General features: G+C 42.5%; 1 pseudogene; it reads left to right on the top strand.

Moving 5' to 3' along the window:
* The first annotated feature begins 17961 nt into the window (after nt 1-17961).
* On the top strand, nt 17962-18468 carry LOC118711185 (annotated as a pseudogene).
* Nucleotides 18469-23579: the final 5111 nt, after the last annotated feature.

Here is a 23579-nt window from a genome sequence, read left to right as displayed (position 1 = left end):
GTAGTAGTAGTAGGGGGTTGACCACCCGCCTCTAGCCTATATAAGAAGTTGGAGAAGTGAAGAAAGGAGAGAGTGGAGGTTGAGAGAACATTTTTAGAGAATACTGTCAGTACATTATGATTCCAATCCTTTCCTCAGAGGTAGGATAGGAATCCCAGCCCCTACTGTTCAAATTAGTAAAGAGCCTCCCATAGGAACATGCTGAGAGCATGATCTGTGTCCTCTGCAGTTGTGAGACAAATCAGACTGTGTCTGATTCCCACCCAAGATATTTCAAGAGCAAGCGTTAGGATAGCCAGATGCTGACCCACTAGCCGAGGAGAGGAGGCTGAATTGGGTGGTCTGTTTTCACAGTTGCTCAGGGCAAAAGATATGTGCCTGCTTTCCATGAGCCAAATGTGGGGCAGGAATTGTCTTACCCAAGGCGGCTGCCTGGAGAGATGAATAGACAGCATCATAGATCAGCCAGAAATAAAGTGAAATGCCAGCAAGCAGAGGAGTAAAGAGGGATGATCTGGAGAAGAGTGCATTGCCTATTAGTGAACTACAGAAGACAGGAGGTCTCCAGTGATGGGAATGTCCAAAGAACCCACCAGACACAGATGAGAGTAAGAATTGGCTCTACACACATCCCAGACCCATAGGGCAACACTGAGTTCATGGTGGTATCAGGTAAAGAAAAACTATTCTGACCAACATGCTCTTCCTCCTTCTACCCGGTGGGGCCAGAAATCACAGTTAATGAGATGGAGGAGGAAATGGAAAAGCATACTTAGAAGGAATACATTCAGCTGCCAGATCCCACCTGTAACAAGGCACAGGCGGAGAAGGACCCATATTGAACCAAGTTCAAAGTATTATCCATTACATGCAACTGGACTTTTAAATTATTGATTGGAGGCTCTTACATATCTGGGTGACCAGAAAATCTGCCTGATATTTCATCTAGATGCAAGAGGGGGGGGGAAAAAAACTACACCTCTACAGCAGATTTAAAGGGAAAGAGAGAGGCAAAACATTGGTTCATGATTCTATGCCATGTCTTGCTTGTTCAATGTAATCGTTACAGAAGGTGCATACTGATGGCTATTTTATCAAGAAAGTTATCACAGATCTGGAAAACAGCAATGAAAAAGAGCAAGGGTATATTGTGGGAAGGGAGCACTGGCACATGAGAAGAGATTTTGAAAAATTATGACTTGAACATGAAGACAAAGCTTGAAAGGGAAATTTTATTGAAATCATTAAAATCATAAACGATATGGATAAGGTGAAGAAAAACCATTACTAGCCCCAGGAATACAATAACAGGAGGTTACCACTCAAGGTCAGAGAAAGAAAAAGCAAAGCCAAATACAGGGAAGACACAGCCTCTCAAGAAATGCTGTAGGTGAAAATACCCATGAGTGGGTATTTTTCAATCAAAATTCACTTGAACTTGAAAAAAAAATAAGTATATCTCATACAGCACTTTTAGGGAGAGGGAAGATTCTGAAATTATATTAGCAAAATGAAACTCCTGAAATGCAATTAGAAGTACCCGTACTATACTGCCATTGTAATAATTCACTTTAATTTTCTAAACTACATCCCAAGTGACGCTTCAAGAGAGCAAGAGGTATCTGTTACTACAATTACTCCAACAAGATTAATGGTTATAACTTGCAATGTCAATACCTATCATATTGATGAGAAAATGTACTTTGTGAATAAATAAAACATCACTAATGGAATGTTGCTTACGTTGTTTCTCTAATTAATGTAACCCAGATTCTTTTCATCTCATCTGAACGGGCTACCCAAGATTTTCAAAGGTTCTGAATCAGGGCTCACCACCAAAGTACTCATTGTATCATCCTGCCCAAGGCCTCGATGGTGCTGTTCCTTCTGCCCAGAATACCTTTCCCACCTTATCACACCAGTCAGATCTCTGCTCAAATGTCACCTGCTCAGAGACACCTTCAAATGTTTTGGATATTTAAAATGACTGTTCTTATTTATCACTGCTTAAAGCTATGATGTTTATTTTCTGTGTAATTGTTGCCTATTTCCCTACTGAATGAAAGCACCATAAAAGCAGCCAATGACTTCATCCTTTCCCTGCTGCATCCTCATGGCCTAGAGTGGTGCTGGTACATAGCAGGCAGGGCAAAGGCTGCAGGTTCTCACCTGACATGCATGATCCCCTTCTCCCTAAGTAACAGAGTCCCTATATTGTCAGGCCCAGCAGTTGTGCCCAGCTATAGTACAACTTCTGCCGCCTCTCTTGTCAACAGAAGTAGTTAAAGAGGTCTAAGCAGAAGTTGTAAGACAGAGCCTCTTGGAAAACATTTGGAAGGAGGCTTACTCTTTAAAGAAGGCATGCCTTTTTGCCCTTGGCTTGTCTTCCCTCCAACTGCTTAGAACATGAATGCAATGGCTGGGGCTGCAACAGCCTTGATTGTGTTCATGAGGCAAGCTTACTTATAAGGGCTACTCCAGGAGGTCCTGAGTCTTTGGTCCAGGTCTAGACTGCCTACCTCTGGACTTCTTTCACATGAGAGAGAGAAAAAAAAACCGAAGCAAAAGCTGACACACCTAAAAGGGCTCAGTCCCATCTGAGAATGATAACTGGGTGTCCCTGAGACTGACCTGGCTGATGCACAGACAGATTACCCTGCAGCAGAGGAGGGCTTGCCATGGTCTGGTGTTTATTTTGATAAATATTCAGGTACAGTTTTCCTCAAGGACCAAATGCTCATGATGGTGAACGTAAGAAAAAAGGATGTCTCTGATCAGTCACCTTTAACCTATTGGATCTTTGGAAATAAAATGACTATTTAAAGATTTCTGATCCTCTTTCTGCGAGAGTCGCTTTGAAGATCATGTGCAGGCGTCTGCAGGCCTCTCCTTGCCTACAGCTCCCACTGGGCACATCTCCCCTCCCCCCCTCAAGGGCCTCCTCAGGCTCTGAATCCCGTTCCCTCCCCAGCTCTGGCCCCACTGGCTGTCCAGGGTTAGGAAGAGCGAGCCTGTCTCTAGTCTCTGACATTCACTTAGCTTATTCCCCTGCCTCTGACCACACCTCCATGTGCCTTCCCGGTAGAGGGAAAGATGAAAGCATATTATCCATAGGATATAAATAGGCAAATAGCTTCCTTGCTCTTCAGCTCACTGATTGGTTGACCAAATGTGCTCTGTAACAACTCAGCATCTTGTGGGAGGGTTCCTTGGGGCCTGGAGCATCTTCACTCTGGCCTCAGGGCCAGACAGAAGTAGCAGCAAAGACTCTCTGTGGGCAGCTAAATGTCTTTCTAGATGGGCTCCGTGAAGGCTTTGTTCCCCGTGACACTAATACAAGCTTATGGGACTCTAAGTGGCCTAATTAAAATCAGGGTTAAGTCTCCTTATGATGTCCACTGCAGAGGGAAATAGAATAGCAAACACTTTTGCAGTAAATGCCATAGACCCTCAGAGATGCTGGGGGCCCTGAATGTAGGGGCAGGAAGAGGGAGGCCTACCCAGCGCTATTTTTACCGAATGTCTATTGATCCCGTAGCCAGCTCAGCAGCGTGGAACACGCTTTGGCTCTGTGCTCGCATGAACCTGGGCTTGCATCCTGCTCTAACCCCGAGGACCTGCAGGCCTGGAGAAATTTTCATAATTCCTCTGGATTTCTGTTTCCTCTCCTGCAAAACAGGGATAATATCCTGTGAATTGCTGTGAGGATTAGAGATGCCACGTGAAGGCCTGGCACCAAGCCCAGCACAAAGTAGCATCTCAAATAAATGACACCCAGGGTTGCTGTGAACATACTTGAAATAGCACGACGCATCAGTCTCTCAAAAGGGCTTCTGCTCCTCTGTGTTCCTTACAGTTTTCTCTTGGGCATTAATAATGCCCCATCAGTTGCTGTCTCCTTGGGAACTCGTGCAAGCATCCACAGCAGAGTTTCTCCGGATGTGCTGCCATCCTTGTAGGACTGCAGAATCCTGGGCCCTACCCTAGACCTCAGGGATGTGGGGCCCGGGACTTGGCATTTAAATTTTTAAAATTTTATATATTTATTGATTTCAGAGAGGAAAGGAGAAGGAGAGAGGAATAGAAACATTAATGATGAGAAAGGATCATTGATCGGTTGCCTCCTGCACATGCCCTACTGGGGATCCAGCCCACAACCCAGGCATGTGCCCTAACTGGAAATCAAACCACGACCTCCTAGTTCATAGGTTGATGCTCAACCACTAATCCACACTGGCCAGGCAGGACTCTGCATTTTTAACAGGCATTGCTGCTGAGTCTCACATGAAAACACATGAGGACTTCTGCTCTACATGGGATGAGGTTTTGGTGATTTTGTAAGGCGGAGAGGAAGGATGGGACAGTGGTGCTTTTAACTGGTGAGGAGAGTCTCCGAAGGGTGAGAGGAGGTGCTCTCCCTCCTGGGTCCTGGCTGCTGGGAGGAGTGGCACCCATCCTCACTGTCCCGAGAAAAGGTCGTCTTGCCTAGGGAAGTGCCTTCGTAGCCAGGAGTCCACCCCAGGTCTGCATACTGTTGCCATTTCTACAAAGTTTGGAAATTTTCCCAAGTCAAAAATACTTTCTTTTTCTCAGCAAATTGCAAGCCTAACACCACATCAGCAAATTCTTACCTGTAAGAGAAGCAGGACCAAGGTCTGAGTGAAAGTGGGTCCATCTCTAAATGATCGATTTAAAACTTGGAAGTAGGTTGCAGTGTACCAGCTGGCCTTCCCTCCCCAAGGGGCAGGATGTAGGTAGAGCTCATGACTTAAATTTAGAAACTAGTCAGGAAACACTATAGTTTGGGTATTTTTATGGGGTTCCTTTTCTGTCCTTTTTTCTTCTTCTTTATTTCCATCCTCCAAAAATCCTGTCTACATCTAAATACTAGGAAGAAACAGCTGTCTGAAGGCCATCCAGAACCAGCGCTCTGTGTTCCTGACTTCTGGGCACCTCCTTGTCATTGGTCCCCACTTGCTTCTGACTAATGTGGGACAACAGGCAGCTAATTGGCCTGGTCCATTAATTCAACCACACTCAACACAAGAGGGTCTTTGTGACCTGACCTATTGGGAATTTGGGGCCCTGTACTTTGAAAGGGCCAAGTCTACCTCAAATGGAAATGAAGAAATCAAAATATTTCTTTTGCTGATATGTCTGTTGCTATTTGCCAAGTAATTCTGTAAACAATTAGCCTTCCCTGGCAGGCATAAGGGAAGGCTGAGGCTTCTGGGGTATGGAACAATATGAACAGTTTCCAAGTCAGTGCTTACCAGGTGTTATTCTTCTGGTTCTCGTGTGGGATGATTCCAGAACCATTGCTGTTACTCGAGCTTTCTTTGGTTTCTTTGTTGCCTCTGAAACATACAATTGAATTTGGTTAGGTAGCAGGGGAGCCATGCCTACCTCTAGTGATGAGTGTGGTAACAGGACTGATTTTTGTTCAGTGTTTTCAGCCTCACATGATCTTGTGAGAAGAAGACAGATTCATTTATCCTAGTCATTTGTTCTCACATATGTATGTATCTGATGATCAAAGGGACCAGGAGAGAAAGATGGATAACTCGTTTAATATTCATTCATTCACCAAAGCTCCAATAAGCAGCCACTCTAAGATAGGCTCTGTGCCAAGCTCGGGATTTGAGTGGAGCAGTGGCCGAGGCAGGGCCGAGGCAGGACCTCACAGATGAAAGTGTAAGCAAAGAGCAATCAAGATGCCGTGGGAGTGGGACCAAAGTACAGCAAACACCGCGTGTACCAGAACTTCATTCCTTTTAAGACCCAATCATCATTAATTCTATGGACATACCACATTTTGCTTCTGGCCCCTTTGCTCATCTTCAAAGTCAGTTCTCTCAGACTCTGCATCCCTTGTCATCTCTCTTTCCCCTACCACAGCCAGGAAAAGTTTTCTCTTTTTAGGGAATCAGTGATTGGGTTGGGAACACTTGAATAATCTAGGTCCTTAACTTAATCACATTTATAACCATATGGTTATGTTCCAGCATATTCTATAACAAGTAATGGGAATTAGGATATGAACATTGGAGGGGTAGGGGACATTATTCTGCCTACCATAGACATGTAAACAAACCGGGATAGTAATAATAATATCCAACATTTATTGAGAGATTACTATGTCCTTGGTACCCCTCTAAAAGTGCTACTTGAGTTAACTTGTTTAATCCCTACAATTGTCCTGCGATATAGGAACTAGTCTTACTCCCATTAATAACTGAGGAGGAGGATGTAGCATGAAGAGGTTATATAACTTGCTTGAGATTTTACAAAAAAACAGCAGAGCAAGGGTTTTAACTCAGCAATCTAGCTCTGGAGCCGTACAATTAAAAAAGGGTCATCCTACTTAATAAGACTAAGGATTCCAACCCTAAAGGATAGAGTGTTTCCTAATCGCTCCTGCCTTAGGTCCTTGCTGGTCCTCCCACCCTCAGGAGTGGCTGTGCACTTGGTGGTCCCTTGAAGGAGATTCTCCACAGCACGCTGGGCCTTGGAGCTCCACCAAGGATAGTCAGGAGCCCTTAAAATTTTGTGAATTCTGGCATGAGATTTGGTTGTCTTTTTATCTAGCTATGGACTGAGAAAACAGATAATGGCAAATGGCATATTATTAAATATTAGAATTTATTTAATAAATTTCTCTTATCGATCAGTATATTCATATCTTTAAGACAGATCTACGATTTCTTATCTACAATCTTTTTTATTATCTCTCTCTTTTTTTTTTTTTAATCTACCATCTTGAACTTCATAAAGCACTGGAAAACATTTTGGGGTATGTTTGTGACAAACTAATTTGGGTGGCACAACCTGACCTGAATTGACAGAAGGCTATTAGTAGTCCTTCTTTACCCCATTAGTAGTGAACATTCCCATATATAATTGGAGAACTATTAGTGTTTGATTAAAGGGTGCTACCCTGCACTCTGCTGGGAATGTTATTACTACCCTATTACCTGACTTCCAAAACCAGATATATCTGACTTCCCAAGCACATTCGGCCAGGAGGTTTGAAATTCATGCTGTGGGCCTGGAGGAGATTAGTGTCATAAGTAGTATTTGTTGAGTCTCTAATCAGGGGTTAGCGCTCTCATGAATCTATTGACCCCTTGCAGTAAGTCCCCCATGTGCACACCAAGCTTGCTGGCCTCCTTCACAGTTTTGCCCAGGGTCTTCTGTCCTAATTTAAAGTGTCTGAGCTCCTGATCTAGGAACTGCCTCATCTCCTAGAGGCTAGTGCTCCTCGGTTTAGAGTAAATCCTAGGTGACTCCAATAGAGTTAAAGAAAACATTTCAATAGCATAAGGAACTAGCATAGTATGACAGAAGAGCATAGGCTGGTTTATACCCCCCACGTGGAATTATAGAGAAAGATAAATAAACGACCGCTGATAGTTTATTAGAGCATGCTCCAAAGAGAATGACAACAAGCTATGTTCCCTGGCTCAGGAGGCTCTTAGAAACTCGGATTCAGTGGGGCATGGCAGAGAGAAAGATGCGGGCAGGAAAGGCATGAGTCCAGGTACCGGCTCTGCCTCCCCATCTCATGCTGGGTAACCACCTGCAGCTGCTTTACTGCTCCGGGTCTCTGTTTCTTCCTCTATGAAACGAGGTGGCTTGGATGAGCTCTGCAATGCCAGAGCCTAGGACTGGAAGGAGCGCCCTTTGATGGGGCAGATATGCAATCAGGAACACGAGCCCTAACATCATTCCAGAAGCTCATGTTTAACCCAGGTTAGCGGCCTGTAGAATGAAATGCGTGTTTGACATAGAGAAAATTTAATATCTGTGCCAACTGATAAAGCATGCTGATTTATATGCGTGTTATAGCTCATCAATAACCAGAGGAAGCAGCAGTTATCCAGTGTTCATCTGAGGTCAGTGAGTGGGCCACTCCCTCCTGGCTTTCCAGTTGTTGACATGTAAGCACAGTTCAGAGTTGATCCCACAGAAGGACTCATTAATGCAGTCCTCACTGTGCGCTGGGCACTGTGCTGGGGAGCGGAGGGGAGGCACGAGTGTGGATTTGCATTTATTGGCTCGTGGTACACTGTGGGTATCTCTCTATTCACAGCATAACAGTGCCTGCTGCCCCCCCTAGGTTGGTTGATGAGAGAATAAGTTGTTGATTGGCATGTCAGTTCATTGCCACTTCTTTTTTATGTATCACAAATAATTGAGGTGTAATGTTGGTGGCAGAAAAAGGGGAAAGACAGGAGAAAATAATGGGGATGATCCTCCATCAGAATACTGACTTTAAGCTTACCACGTGAATGCAGAAAAGCATTGCATTAAGATGGCCTTCACAGAAGGCAGTGGACATGACTCAGAGATTAAAGCCCTACCCATCACACCCAGGTGGTCATGTACCTGGCAACAAGCAGGGCCTCTCAGCAAATCCAGCGGTGGCTGGGATCTCGCCTCCTGGCACTGTCTGCACCCTGCATAGAATAAGCAGACATCAGTGGCCCTAAAACAAGAGTGAGGGCCAACACTAGCGCCTTCTGCACCACCGCATAGCCGCAGAGGGAGAATCGGGCTCTGGTTCCTGGCAGACAGGCCTCCCTGTGAGCCTGGCCCATTCAGTGGAGCAGATGGTGAGTGAGGCAGGCTGAGTTGTGGAAGCATGTGGCTCTCCAGGCTCTCTGAACCTAGTGATTGCTGGCAAATGGGGGCCTGGATGTGCATCTGGGAATGAATGCCTGCTGAGAAGTTCCCCGCCAGGGCCTGAAGCCTAGGACTGCTGGCTCACCTGCAGCGTCCCTCCCGTGCTCTGTCTTCCCAGGTACATAGACAGTAGTGCTGACTCCCAGTACCAGCCCTTCTGCTAAAAATCAGTTACTGAGGCCTATGATGGAATTACCCGTGCAGGTCAGGGTCTGAGTGGTTGAGAAATTGGCAGTGTACGGTACATCCAAAGTTTGCTGTTGCTTCTTAGGAAATATTTCTAGCATTCTCGCCTAAGGCCACACTCCAGGTCTACTCTCCAAAAAGCTACAGAACCTGGGTAATTCTCTACCTGTTAATGTCACTCACAGATACCCCAATCCCTTCTTGCCCTCTTTCATGCCAGCCCAAGCCTGAGGCATTTGATGGGGAACTCATTCCTGTACTGGAAGGTGTGGGTAGCTTGAGTTCTTGCTCTGAGGAAGATTTCCATTTTATAAGAGACCCAGGGAGGAGGGCATTGCTTCCCTCCAAGAAACAAGTCACAAACAGTGGGATTTTGGTCTCAAAGGTGGGCCAAGGGAAATTAGGTACCGATGGAGTGACCATATCTGAAATAGAACCACGGAGACAGCTCCTTGCTCTCTGATGCATAAGATTTCAATTGGTTGATTGTCAGAGTGAGGCGTGATGACTTAGGAGTTAAGCCTATGTCATTCCAGCTTTGAAGCTAAGCCCACAGCTGTACCGTGACTCTGAATTAAGTGACCTGCCCATAGACGGCTCCTCTCTCTTCCCGCACTTTTGCCCTCCTCAAGCCTGGCTCCTTCCATGCTGGGCAGCAGTGTGGATAGAGAGTGACAAAGGCTACTATGAAGACCGAAGCATGGTGGGCCATGGCAGGGGAAAGACAGGAGAAAATAATAAAGATGATCTGTAAATACCATTCTTTCTATACTTCCCTCCTCCCCCTTGTTGAACCAAGTGGGTGAGAATGTGGTGAGAACCAGAGGTAAAGCCAGAAGGGGGCTCCACAAGCAAGTTTTAAAGAGGAACCCAGGCCCCTGGTGTGACGCTGACTGCACTGAGAAGGGGAAATACGTTTTACTCAGCAGCAGGCACTCCTCTGTTGGCAATTTGCTTTGACTGGAGACAGTAAAACTGATTCCTGATGGAGGAAGGGGCAGCCATGCTGAACCTCAGAGCTTCGGTCAGCTACCTCTGCCTGACACCCACAACATCCTGGTGTGCACAGACCAGAAGAGCTTAGCCTTATCCTTGAGAGTCTCACTTTCTGTGTCCCAATCATCCTTCTTGTTAAAGAAACAGCAGGTCATTTGGATCACCCAGAGTCCACCCGAGGGCTAGAGCATCATGAGAGGCTGAGGGAAGGGACAAGCAGTGCCCTCCTTTGGGCTGTCAGGAGCATGGAGTGCGGACTTCCCGTGGCCTTTTGGATGGTTTGTTTTCTGCAGGATTATTTCCCTTCTACCAGCCATTCTCTTTGTTCAAGGGAACTGTTCTGTGTGCTGGACTTATTGGCTGTATTTGGAATCTGTTTTCTCCAAAGGCATGTCACAGATGCCCACTCTTCTGGTCTATCCTAGGATGTGGGGAGATCAGAAACTGACAAGAAATGGGTGAATTTTAAAACCCAAGAGGGAATGAAGCAGGTCGGTGTAGGATATCTGAGACACTCTTTTCCACTGGGGCACAAAGGAGTTTTAAAATCAGCATCCTTCACCAGCCTGCAGATACTCTAATCACTGAGGCTCTCTCTTAATGGATTAGAAAAAATGTAATCTCCACCCTCTCTTTATGTAACAGCCTCAGCCCATTTTTTTTTTTTTTGTGTGTGGGGGGGGGGAGATTCCAAGTCATGGTACATCCAGAAGGCAAATTTTCCATCTATGGAATCCCACTTATTCATTCATTTATTTATTCATTCATTCAGTAAATCTCTTCATGTTTGGCCCTGGAGATAAGGAGATGAATATTATGGCTTGCCCTGTCTACTGAAGGTGAATGAACAAAAGCATATTCAAGCCATCACTGCACCCAAAAAGTAACTCCAAAACACTAATTTGAAAAGACATATGCACCCCCACTTTCATTGTAGCATTATTTACAATATCTAAGATATGAAAGCAACAAACAAAACAGAAACAAACTCATAGATACAGAAAACAAGCTGGTGGTTGCCAAGGGGAGAGGATTGGAGAATGGGTGAAATAGATGAAGGGATTAAGAAATAAAAATGGGGAGTTATAAAATCATTGTGGGGTTGTAAAGTACATCAAAGGGAATGTAGTCAATAATCTATAATAATAAGAACATAATATGCTAATTAGACTGGACAGCCAAACAACCTTCCCGGACAAAGCCGGGGCTACGAGGGTCAAGGCCCTTCCTTGAATTTCCTGCGTCGGGCCTCTAATATTGTAATAACTATGTATGGTTTCAGGAAGGTACTAGGTTTACTGGGGAGGTCCCTTTGTAAATTTTATAAATGTGTAACTACTATGCTATGCACCTGAAACTAGTATAATATTGAATGCCAATGATAATTGGAAAAAAAAATTTAAGTTTAAAAAAATAGGCTATTTTCCATGGAAAAGGCTAAACAAAACAAAAACTAAATAGCAAAGTTCATCATTCTAATAAGTCAGTGATTCTTGACTTGCAAGGGGAAAAGTGGAAAGAGAGAGGGACTGTGTCCTAGGGTCAGTGTGTAAGAATCATCAATGGGGCTGAAGTTTGACTTATCTTATATCCCTGAAGTTTGACTTATCTTTAAGGGGTATGGCATAATTCCCTCCCCCAGAAGAATCACCAGGTCACTCTCTTATCACCACTAAGTGATGAGGGGATGTGTTGCACTGGGCAGGATAAGAAGGTTGCTGTAGTGATACCTTTTCAAAGACAACATTTTTTAGATGCAATTTAGTACATTACTCAATAGTCTGAGCTATTGTTCATTACAATTTAATTGAACTTTGGTCTTCTTGTCCTCATTGTTGGAATGAAATAGAGACAAAGCCAAAGCTTTCTTTCTAGCACTTGTGTTTAACTTGGAAAGTCCTTATCGCTCCTCCAGGCCCCTCTGCATTCTCAATGAATCCAAAGATGAGCATGTCACAGCACTGTGCCTCTACTCTGACAGCATAAAATTTGTGACCTGTTTTTCCATTTTGTTTTTTAAAGAACAGTAAAAGTACAATTTCTAGCAACTTTCTTGTTAGAATTTGCCAACTAAGTGTAACTTGGAATTTGCATATAATTCCTTTAGCAACTCTCTGGAAACCTGCCAAATTTACAACTGCACACAGGAACTCCAGAAAAAAAGAAAAAAAAAAAGAAAAAAAACACAAGTTGCTGAGAATATTCATCTCTCTACTCAGAATAAAACATTTTTAAGCACAAATGTAAAGAAATCTTTGGGCATTTATATTTAAACTGGCTTCACAGGAGCCACATATTTGAAAGCATTTTAGTAGAAAGCTAGTGGTTGGATGGGATTCCATAAGCCTGGCATACATGGCCTGTCCCCTGCAGACATTATTAGTTGGTCACAGCACTTGTCTCACCAAATCTGGATTCAGTTTCTGAATTCTTTTCTATAGTTGACCAAGGTTCTTAAACTGATGGAAGAAAATCAGGAAAAACAAGCATAGAATAGCTTCAAGGAAACAATTATGAACAAAATAGTGCCCTTGTTTTCCCAGAGCTAGCTTCTTATGGGTGAATTACATAATAAGTCAATTAACCTTATATAATAAAAGACTAATATGCAAATCAACCGAACAGCAGAACAACCTGTTGCTATGACAGGCACTGACAACCTGGGCGCAGTGTCTGCCTTGAGTGCCTGCCCCCTGGTGGTCAGTGCACTTTCACAGGGGGAGCACCACTCAGCCAGAAGCCCTGAGCCAGACTCACGTTTAGCAAGCACAAAGGTGGTGGCAGGAGTCTCTCCTTCCTCTGATGCAGCCCTACGGATATCTGACTGACGGAGGAGAGGGCTTAAGCCATCAGTCAGACATCCCCCAAGGCCTCCAGACTGGAGAAGTGACAGGCCAGGCTGAGGGACCCCCCAGAGTGTATGAATTTCATATATTTAATATTTGGAGCTGAGTGTGAGAGTTGCCTTCAAATTTTTATTTTATTTGCTTCTCTGCCAAATTAACAGAATAATGATCTTTATCTAGACACATGGCCTTCCAGTTAAAAGACTATATTTTCCAGTCTTCCTCATAAGTTCTGATCAGTGATATGTAAGCAGGCATATGTTACAGGAGTTCCAGAAAGTTTCCTTAAAGGAGAGGTGGCAAATCCTTCCTCCTCTTTCCTCCATCTTGCTGCTGGGAAACTGGATATAATGGCCAGAGCCACAGCAGCCATACTGAACCTAGAGGAGTGGAGTGGAGCTTCTCAAAGCCACAAATATTTACTTCTCAATATCCATGGAGGCACCATACCGGCCCTGCACTGTCCACCTTCAAACTTTTTTTTTTTTTTAAAGAAATTTCTATTTTATTCAAGCTACTACTTTTTAAGTTTCATTCATAACTTAGCCTATCCCAATAATTTTAAAATATATATACACACACTCAACATAATATTGAATTAGATACATAATAGTGAAATCTATGTCCAAAAGCGGATATTAAGTGGTCATTGAAGAGAGGCAGACTTCAGTGTTTCAACTGGAACAATTATAGATTTTTCTTTTGTGGATGTAGATTTTATTTATGGTTGACATAATTTCTGAAAAGTTGCAGTGTTTGCCCAGAATAAATTAATGAATGGTTAAACTACTATATTAAATTAAGGGATTGTTTTCTATTTTAGAACAGTTTACAGAGGCATGAATTTCTCATTTGCATTGGGTATTCCAAGGGAACATGTTTCATCTGCATTCTTGCCATCTTTGTCTTTTACCAAAGCATCAGCACCATTGAAAACACCAGTGCTGCAATCCTATCTCTTGTTTGTTAAAGCACCAAAGCTGCGCTGATTTGCATATTAGTTGACATAAATTTCAATATTAATTTAACAGCCTCTAAATCTAAAAAATAAGTACAACCTCCTGCAATTACACAGATAACCAGTATTTAGGACACATGCATGCCTAAAAGTTTTAAGCATTCCACACTTAATTATACTCAGATTATACTTACACATTGACTCACACAGCTGTCAAACTATAGGTTATGAACTTCACAATGAATTTATTCCTTTAGCCATATGGAAAGTCTCCATTTCAGAATAAATGATAATATAGTTTCAGGAATGTATTGGTCAGGACCACTTTTAATTATATATGACAGAAAACTAACCTAACACTGCGTTAAGCTCTATTGTGAATTTATTGTCTCACTCAACTCAGAAGTCTAAGGGGTTGTCTGGCTTTGGGTACAACTAGACTGAGTGTTCAAATGATTACTCTGGTAGTAGTAAGGGTATACCCTCAATTGCTACGGAAAGTTTGTTTGATCTCAAGAGCCCAGCTCCCTGTCTTTCTTCAGAGTTGTTCCATTCTCACCACTTTGACACAGCCCATGGATAAAGCCATCATTACTGCTGCCACCTAGGAGCTAACAAGGTCAAGATCCCTGCCTTTTTTAGTCTCCTGGCACAGGTGTACTAGCTTCTACTTTGTGTGTAAAACAGTCCCTGGTGGGCTAGTGCCCCCTGTGATTGGCACATGTTGAAGCAGAGATACTGTGCTGAGTAATTAGGCCTTGCCACTGTTTCATGCCTTTCAGAGTGCATGCTCCTAAATTATGGAGTTTAGGAAAACTGTTCCACTAATAGCACCACTTTCTGGACATGCCAAATTACTTGTGTGCATAATTTACAACAAATTCATAAGTCTTACTCAGCACCTGGGTGCTCTTGCTCATGTAGCGTGCAGGTGTAGAAAAGATGTATGATCTCTTCTCCGGGACGCTCTCCAGACATAATACTCATCAGCTGCATCCTGAACAAACAAGAATTTCATCTGAGAATGTGAACACCAATAATGGGGAAGTAGGCATTATTTAGCTGAATGTTACATTTCTGTGCTTCCCTCTCTGCCCTTTTCCAGACATAGCCTTGGTTCCCCTCCTACCCCCGCCCCCAATTTAGCCCACATCCAGCACCCCATTTCCTATCTCCATGAAGGAGCAAGGAGTGAAGGAAAAACCTAACAGGACTTGGCTTTAATAAATTAATTCACGTGAAAATGAATTGCAAGAATGGTCTTAATGGGGAAGAAAATCCCTGACCAGAATGCATTGAAGCAGAGAAGCAATCCCACCCATGTGACCTGGGAGATCCCAGATTACTGGCTAATTGTATTATGTGTAAGTTTTGCCTGGGGAAGCCAACTCTTCCTCCCCTCCCTCCCCCTCCCTGGGTCACTACAGGAAAAAAGAACCCAGGGCGTGTTATGTGTCATCAGCCCACTCCCTTGCCGCAGCCCTCTCCAGCCCTCCAGCTCAGAGTCCCCCTGGCAAATGTCTCTCACAGAGTCGCAGGTTGGTACACACTGCCCAAAGAGAAGAAAATCGCAGTATAGTCAAGCATTTGATGTGGGCACTTGCTCCAGGTACAGGGTTCAATTTCCTGTATGGAAACCGATCCATTCTTGGGAATCTGAAATTCATACCACATTTTGTAGAAATCTGATGGGAAATCATGTCTGGGGGAATTTCCGCAACTTAAGCTATGCAAATTCACTATTTGATTGTAATGCCAACCCATGATCTGTGCTGCTACCTTGCCTCTTATAAGATGAGAGGCTATAAACACTGGTACGTATATTAAAAATGAATCCACCAAAGTAAAATTAGCCCTCAGCAAATGCTTATTTTCCTAGAATGTTATTTCTCAGATGGATTGGTATAATTTTTAGTGGTACATATTTCCAGCCTATAATATGTATATAAGCCTATCAAGACCTGATAGAAAAAATGCATCCGATAATACACTGTGAACTAGGGATCAATTCTATACTTGTCTCAGGGGAGGTATCTAGTAACCTAATAGAATGTTTCCAATGCTAATTTCTCTGATTCTGTGAAATCAATTTCTCTATAAACTATAACCAGGACATGAGTATGTTGCAAAAACTAATCGTATCGGCATAATAGGCATGTCAAATTCCGGTGTAATGGACATTCTGTTGTCCTTTTATTGAAACTAATAGACTAGCGTGAAAAGGAATAAAATACTGAAAATGAGAAGTTTATGGCTTTGACTTTTTTTTCTAGCCTTTTAAATTTGACGGTATAGCATATTGGCTCTCCATCTCCTTTTATGGGTGTTTGAGTCTGACCCTGTTAAAAATGACAAAGAAAAGGCCACGAAGAAGCATTTTCCCACTATCTTACCCTCAACGGTGTGGTTGAGAAATAGCCATGCTACAGAATCTTCATCTGCAGGGCTCATGTGTCAGCTGCTGTTGTTGAGAAGGTTCAATGAGGGAGAAGAGTTACGAGGATGAGGCTCCTGCTTTGTAATGTTGACAAATTAGCTGATCTCAGCTCTTTGTTTCAAAAATGCTTCTACCCAAAGAGAAGAGGGTGAAATTGAAGTTGGTTATGCCAACCCAGGATGACCTTGAGTGAAATAGATCTCTCTGTTTACCAGGCATAAAGATTACAGTGAGACTCATCAGTCAGGAGGCCAACAGTATCATAGATTTATCTTACTAATTTGAACTTCACTGGCATTGAAAGCTAAGGTTTTATGGCTAATGATTATTATTTTTTTTTGTTATTGTTATTTCATGGGGTTCGGAAAGCCTCTCCCAAAACAGATGGAATTTCCTCTTTGGTACTTATCACAAGTGTGCCTGATAATTAGTTTTGTGATTATCTATTTAATGTCTGACTCCCCCATGGGCTCTAAGTGCTATGAAGTCAGGAACTGTATTCATCCTTTTAACCTTATACTAGTAATCCCCATTGCTACCATAGGTTCTCAGTAAATAGAGGGCCCAGTTTGCTCGGGATAAGTTTTTACCCGTTTTCCTCTAAGAATTCTTTAAATAGACAGTCACTCTATCATTAGGTATGTGTTAGATGGGAGAGTGGGGAGCAAACACTGGACCATGTATTGGAAATGACATTGGGTTTGGAGTCAAGAGCCATTGGTTGAAGTTCTAACTCTGCTACCAGTTATGTGACTTGGACAAGTGACTTGAGCATTCTGAGGCTCAGCTTCCTCATGTGAAATGGAAAAAATACAGATCAAATAGGATGTCTTATCACACTATAATTTCTCAATAAATAATCCTTTTCTTCTTCACTTAAGTCGGCACTATCCAACATTACTTTCTGCGATGATGGAAATGTTTCGTATCACACTGTCTAATATGGTGATCGCCAGCCACACGTGGGTCTTGAACACTTGAAATAGGACTAGTTCCATTGAGGCATTGACTTTTTAAATGTCTATATGGCTTTAATTAACTGACATTTAAATAGCCACGTAGTACTAGTGGCTACTATATTGGACAGCACAAGTTACGTCCTGAGCCTCCTATGTTTCAGAAGTCCTACGGGGGATTGACATAAATAGCAAGTGTTAATAGAGCTCTCAATAACTATTCTGGGTCTTCAGCATCTAGGATTAATGAGTGTTTTCCATTTTCTTTTGTGAGTCACATATTTTAGGACTCACTGATTTGACATTATTTTAGCAAACTGTCCACATCTGGATGTTCGTTAACTTTTAAAAAACCCAGGACAGTTCTCATGATTATAACACACATTTGAAATGAAATGACTGGGCCTACATTTCACCCAGGAGATACAGGCACCCCTAGAGAGCATTCACCATGCTAAGAGAATCATAATTTTACAACACTACTGGACTTCCACCAATACTGTGAAGCTACCAAATGTGCTTTATTTATGAGATAAATAACTTGTGGTCCCTTGGACCTTTTTTCCTGGCTTGGTGAGCAATAGTACAAGCCATTTTGAATGTCAATCTTTTTATGTTTGGAATTTAAATTGGGGGATAGGCAAATGGTTTTATTCCACTAAGATTTCAGACTGTTGCATTAGTTCTTGAGCAAAGTGTGTTGTTCACTTGAGGGAGGAGAAAAATAGAGTGACACATTTTCCCTGGGTTCCAGACAAATTAAATGGAAGATTTATTTTGACACTTTATTTGGAAAGGGGACATCATTAAAAACTCTGATGAGCTTTTCGGCTTTCGGCTCGGAGGAGGCTTAGGTGCAACTTTCTTCGGGTTCATCTGACACCAGCTGCCTCCACCATGTCACCAAAGTTCCACCCCAATGAGATCAAAGTTGTAGACCTGAGTGCACTGGTGGAAAAGTGAGTGCCATGTCTGCTGTGGCCCCCAAGATCCGCTCCCTGAGCCTGTCTCCAAAAAAGGCTGGAGATGACATTGCCAAAGCAACTGGTGACTGGAGGGGTCTGAGGGTTACAGTGAAACTGACCATTCAGAACAGACAGGCCCAGGTGGAGGCAATGCCTTATGCTTCTGCCCTCATCAAAGGACCGCCAAAAGCCAGAAAGAAGCAAAAAATATATATATTAAGCACAATGAAAACACAACTTCAATGAGATTGTCAACATTGCCGGACAGATGTGGCACCAATCTTTAGCTTAGAGAACTCTCTGGAACTATTAAAGAGATGCTGCGGACTGCCCCATCTGAGAGCTGCAATGCTAATGGCCATTGCCCTCATGACATCATAGATGACATCAGCAGCCGTGCAGTGGAATGCCTGGCCAGTTAAGAACTATAAAGGAAAACATTTCAATTAAAGATCGTTTGACAACAAACTCAGATGACTTTTCTCTGTAGCTGCCATTGAACTTGTAGTCATAAGTCATTCACTCCAGACACAATAGGAGATTGCACTGCGAGCTGACTTTTAAAGTGCTCTGAATGCATATTAATACCAGGCAGAGCTCCTGATCATCAGAGGAATCCAACGTGCCCTGGTTACAAAACAGTCAGGACTGAAACTTCAGAAACCTAAAAGGGTATCACATGTGTACTTTCAATTTGTTTGAATGAATAGCAAAATCAGATTTCTCGGAAGCTCAAGCTAGTTTCTTTTTTTGCTGCTGCAGTGAGGCAGGACGGTTCATGCCTAATTGTGCTGGCTTACAGGCTCCTGTGCGCAGACAGCTGGACAAGAGTAACTACTGTTTTTGTCCTTTTTGATTCACTATGAGGATTTTTTCTCTATGGGTGCCCAGAACTGACCTTTCAGAAAGTGCCTACAAGAGAAATTTGTTTTCCATCCATCACCACACCTTCAGCCAGGAAGACAGCTCTGTTCCAAATTAGGACAAACCAAAGCACTGGCTTTTCATAGGAAAATCCGGTTTCTTCACTGGCTTTCCTCAGAAGCCATTGGGCCTGGTTGCTGGGTCCGTGCCGACAGAAAGTCAAGGGACCGCACATTACTGGTCGCTTAGTGCACACCAATACTTAATTCTGACTCCAGTGGTGAGGGGGTCATGAGATTATATAGTTACAGCATGATTAACTCTCTGCTCATCAATTCACTTTTTTTTTTTTTTAATTGGAAATGTTGCTGCAAATGTGGCATCAATTTCCCGGCACAGCATTCGGTTGGTTCCACCTTATTATGCAGCACATCTTTCAGAAATATGAGGCACTGTGGCTAATCCTAATTTAATTCTAGAAGAAGTTAGCTCTCGGGCTTACTACAAGCTCAGTTCCATTTCTGGTGTTACCCACAGTTCTGAGACAGGCTAGGAGTACCTGCGTGAAGTGTGGTACCAAAGAATAACCTTGGATCTGGACTAAAAGTGCAAAATCCCAGAAGTTTCCTGGCACCGAATCTGTGCTGGCAACAAAGGCAGCTGGATTCCGCAGCACGATTTACATGTGGCCATGGGCATCTCTGTGCCCTCAGAATCCACTGTTAAGAACATCATTCCCATCTCCCAGTATCTCACAATTCTCAGAACCCCAGCATCAGCCTTTCAGGAGAGAACTCGGTGTTCAGAGGAATCCCTCTCCATTAAAGGAAATAAATAAGTTGATGTCTTTTTAATCTGAGCAGATGCATGGAATTTCCTGTGGGGAATTCTCACAAGGATGTTTTTACTTGAATGTTTTTCTGCAAGAGAAAGCGAAGCGTCTGATTTCTTCCTGGATCAAAATCACGGGCTTTTCATTAACTTGTGATGGATACATACGTATCAAACCCACACCCACTTAAGGAGGTGGGAATTACCCTCTTGGTTTATTGGGCCCGGCAGGGGCCATCCATCTCATCAGTTCTTAACAGAGCCTCAACAACTCCATAATTGAAGAAATTCTTCCAGGACCATAGCTATTATTTAGCCTTTCTATTACCTAGGATCCACACCAGGAAAATTATGTGCAGACACAAATCAGACATTCTCCTGGGACTTATTTGCTGGATGTTGCTTGGCGAGAAATCCCACAGCATCAAAATTGTGCTTAGAGGAAAAAAAATATGGAAGGCTCAAAGTGAACCATGCTGCTTTCGGCAGGAACAAAGCAGCATAAAAATAAAGCCTGTGATGCACTAGTTTCCCCCTCGCTGCTATCTCTGATCAGAGCTGTCTCCTTTCAGTTTGTTGGCTAGCCTGAATGTGACAGCTCCTCGGGCCATCATGGCCAGTTTCTGCTCCTGGAGAATTCTGAAATACATTGAAGCAAACAAACAAAGCCGCCTTATTAAGGTACAGCAAACCTTCATCTAGGGACATATTTGAGAGTGTGGGCGTGGGCGTGTGCCCACATGCACACATGGGAGCTGTGACTACCTCACATAACCCTGTTAAGGAAAGATAACATGAAGGTTGAAACATCTTAAATTAAAGCTGCTAATTTGCCTGTGATTACAGAAAAACTTTATAGAATTGTCCAGTTGCTCATGTAGAAAAAAATAAAAACCCAAGAAGGGCTAAAAAGAATAAGGAACTTGCTAGATTTTAAAACTTATTAGAAAGCTGCAATAAGTACAACTATGATGCCAGCACAAGAATAAATAGCTGGACCAATGGAGCATAATCATGGATGAAGAAACTATCCATGGCTTCTGCCTCTATATCTATCACTATATATTTTTTTACATATAGATAGATGATAGATGCATAGATAGGGATTTGTGTATATACTGTAGGGTTTGATAATGTTGGCATTGTGTGACAGAGGAGAAAGAAAATGAACTTCAGAATCAGGCAAATTCAAACCTAGGTTAGAATTCCAGTTCTACTTCCTAGCTGTGTGCTCTTCACCAAGTTAATTCTCTAACTGAATATTAACTAGCTACATCTATAATGGGGGTGATGATATATATTTTGAAAGGTGTAAGGACTTGAGAATCAAATGTTATCGTACATGTATCAACCAACATCTTTAGATACAAACAACAGAGACATACTCTGGCTAATTTAGGCAGAAGAGAAATTTATTCAAGGCTATTGTGTTGCTTATAAATTTTCTGAGAAGGTTGGAGAAGCAGACTTGGGAAAAGGAGGGACTGAGGATGGCTGGGCAGCTGCCAGGACCCCAGAAATTCATGGCACCAGAGAGCATGTGAAGACTTCCAGCGGGGAACTGTTGACATCACACATCTATTGCTCCAAAGGCTTGGCCCACCTCTTTGGAGCAATAGATTCTGTTATGAAGACTGAATAGGTTTATTGATTGGCTGGGCCTGGATCATATGCTACCAACATATGTGCAAAAAGAGGCTGGGAAAATGAGTTATTATTGGGATTTTTAAGTTTTAAAGTCAAAGCACTCTCTCTCTCAGCAAGATTCATTAAGATGGAGAATTTACCGAAGGAAGGAACTTCAGTTTCTGGGTCACCCAGAAAATGCATAAGTCCTTTACAAAAATGATCAAAGCTCCTGACATATTACAGGCATTCAGTAAATGGTTACTCTGAATATTTTCCGAAACTAGTGGGAGAAAGGAACATTCGCTATTTTGGAGGGGAGGGGAGGAATCTGCAGTTCACCAAAATAAATTCCAATTATATCAAATATTTTAAAAGAAATCAATCTGTGAAAAAGTATTTGTCCCACTGTGCCCATCACACCCTGAAAGGGGATGTATCTAAGGGCTGTAGGCTTTACAATGGCATTTCCTCCAGTTCTGGAAACACCGGAGAGGCTTACCTCCCTACCCCTTACAACCATCCCTATATGCCCCACACTTAATCTTTCATTTGACCCCCAACTGGAAACCTTTCTCTTTTATTTAATGAGAATAAAATGTTAAATTAGCTTTTCATATGCTTAATGTCCACAAGTCTTTCTTAGGGTCATTCAGCCAGCATCACAGATGACCTTACCAAGAGTGATCTGGTGACTTAGATTCTATTTCCACTACATTATAGGGTCCCAGGCAGGGGCCCTATTTTATGTAGCTTTCTGTCCTGCTAGGCCTGGCTGAATGATAGGAAACTATCAATTTATGATTGAAGAAGAAACCTGAATTGCTGGCTAACTGTTTTTGAAATGTCTAGAAATGGTTTCAGCTTTGAGCACAAATTTTTCTCAGTTTCCTTTTTTCTTTGAAGGACAAGTGCACTTAGATTGCATACTCCCTCGTAACTTTACATAGCAGCAAATATTGATCACTAGGAGCTTGATAACACAATTAATAGGTGATAGATCTCTTTTAAAATATATTTTTATTGCTTTCAGAGAGGAAGGAAGAGGGAGAGAGAGAGATGGAAACATCCATGATGAAAGAGAGTTATGGCTCAGCTGCCTCCTGCAAGTCCCCCACTGAGGATCGAGCCCACAACCCAGGCCTTGACCCAGAATCGAACCTGGAACCTTTCTATTTGCAGGCCGATACTCTATCCACTGAGCCAAACTGGCTAGGGCAGGTGACAGCTCTTACGTTTGCAGGTCAACAGCTTTCCAATATGTGGACTACTCTTCCTCTCTTCTCTACCATCCTCCTATTCTGTTTCCATCTGCCACTCTTCTATCCAGTGCTGAAAGGCTAGTCAGAGATGAGTGGAGCTGCTCAGAATTTGTTCTTTTCTGGCTGTATTTCTTGTTGGTTACAATTGTCTCCTTCATTTAGTACTTCTCACCATTGTTAGAATAGATATGTGATCTGAAATACTAATTCCCTCATGATTGAAGTGATGCTTGCTTTTGCTTTGGCTTTCTAAAAGATTCTGATGTTATTTGAGGGAGCACTTTAAGACCCTTGGATGCAAATAATTGTAAATATTTATATTACTAATGTTGCAATAAAGGAGGGAAACTCCATTTCTTATATATACAATATTTTCATCTTGAAATGTTAAGTGCAGCAACACCATTAGCCGTGGTGCATCCCTAAATAGCACATGAGTGAGGATTTGCTGTCTCTGAACAATTCTATTTGGCTCCAGCCCTGAGAAAGGCCATTTGCTACCCTGTTAGAGCCATCTCTGAGAATGAAAGGAACCAAAACAAGGTTCCCTTTAATGCTGGGACACTCTTTTTCATATTTTATTGCCTAATGTATCGCTAATTTCTAAATTAAGACCATGCTTACAAGAAAAGTTAGGAAGCTATTCACTGCAATCCATTAGTAAGTCTGGCTTTGATTGAAATTTTAAATAACTTCTGATAATTCCTTCAGCTTGACTTTTGGATTTCAAATAAGATGAAAGAACCTGTTTCTTTTTTTATTTTGAATTACAGTGGATTGGCCCAATCAGGAGATTTCAGATGAAACACTTGGGAAATTCCTTACTTCTCAGAAGGAAAATATTTGCTGACTACAGACACCTAACACCAAATTTCAAATGATCAAAGTATTAAGCTGTATTTGTGATTAGGTCAGAGGTCAACACACTTTTTCTGTAAAGCTCTGGATAGGACATATTTTAAATGTT

Source organism: Pipistrellus kuhlii, unplaced genomic scaffold (assembly GCF_014108245.1).
Source record: "Pipistrellus kuhlii isolate mPipKuh1 unplaced genomic scaffold, mPipKuh1.p scaffold_m20_p_8, whole genome shotgun sequence".
NCBI lineage: Eukaryota > Metazoa > Chordata > Mammalia > Chiroptera > Vespertilionidae > Pipistrellus > Pipistrellus kuhlii.
The sequence above is the reverse complement of the archived record's forward strand: the minus strand, read 5'-3'. Positions and strand labels throughout refer to the sequence as shown.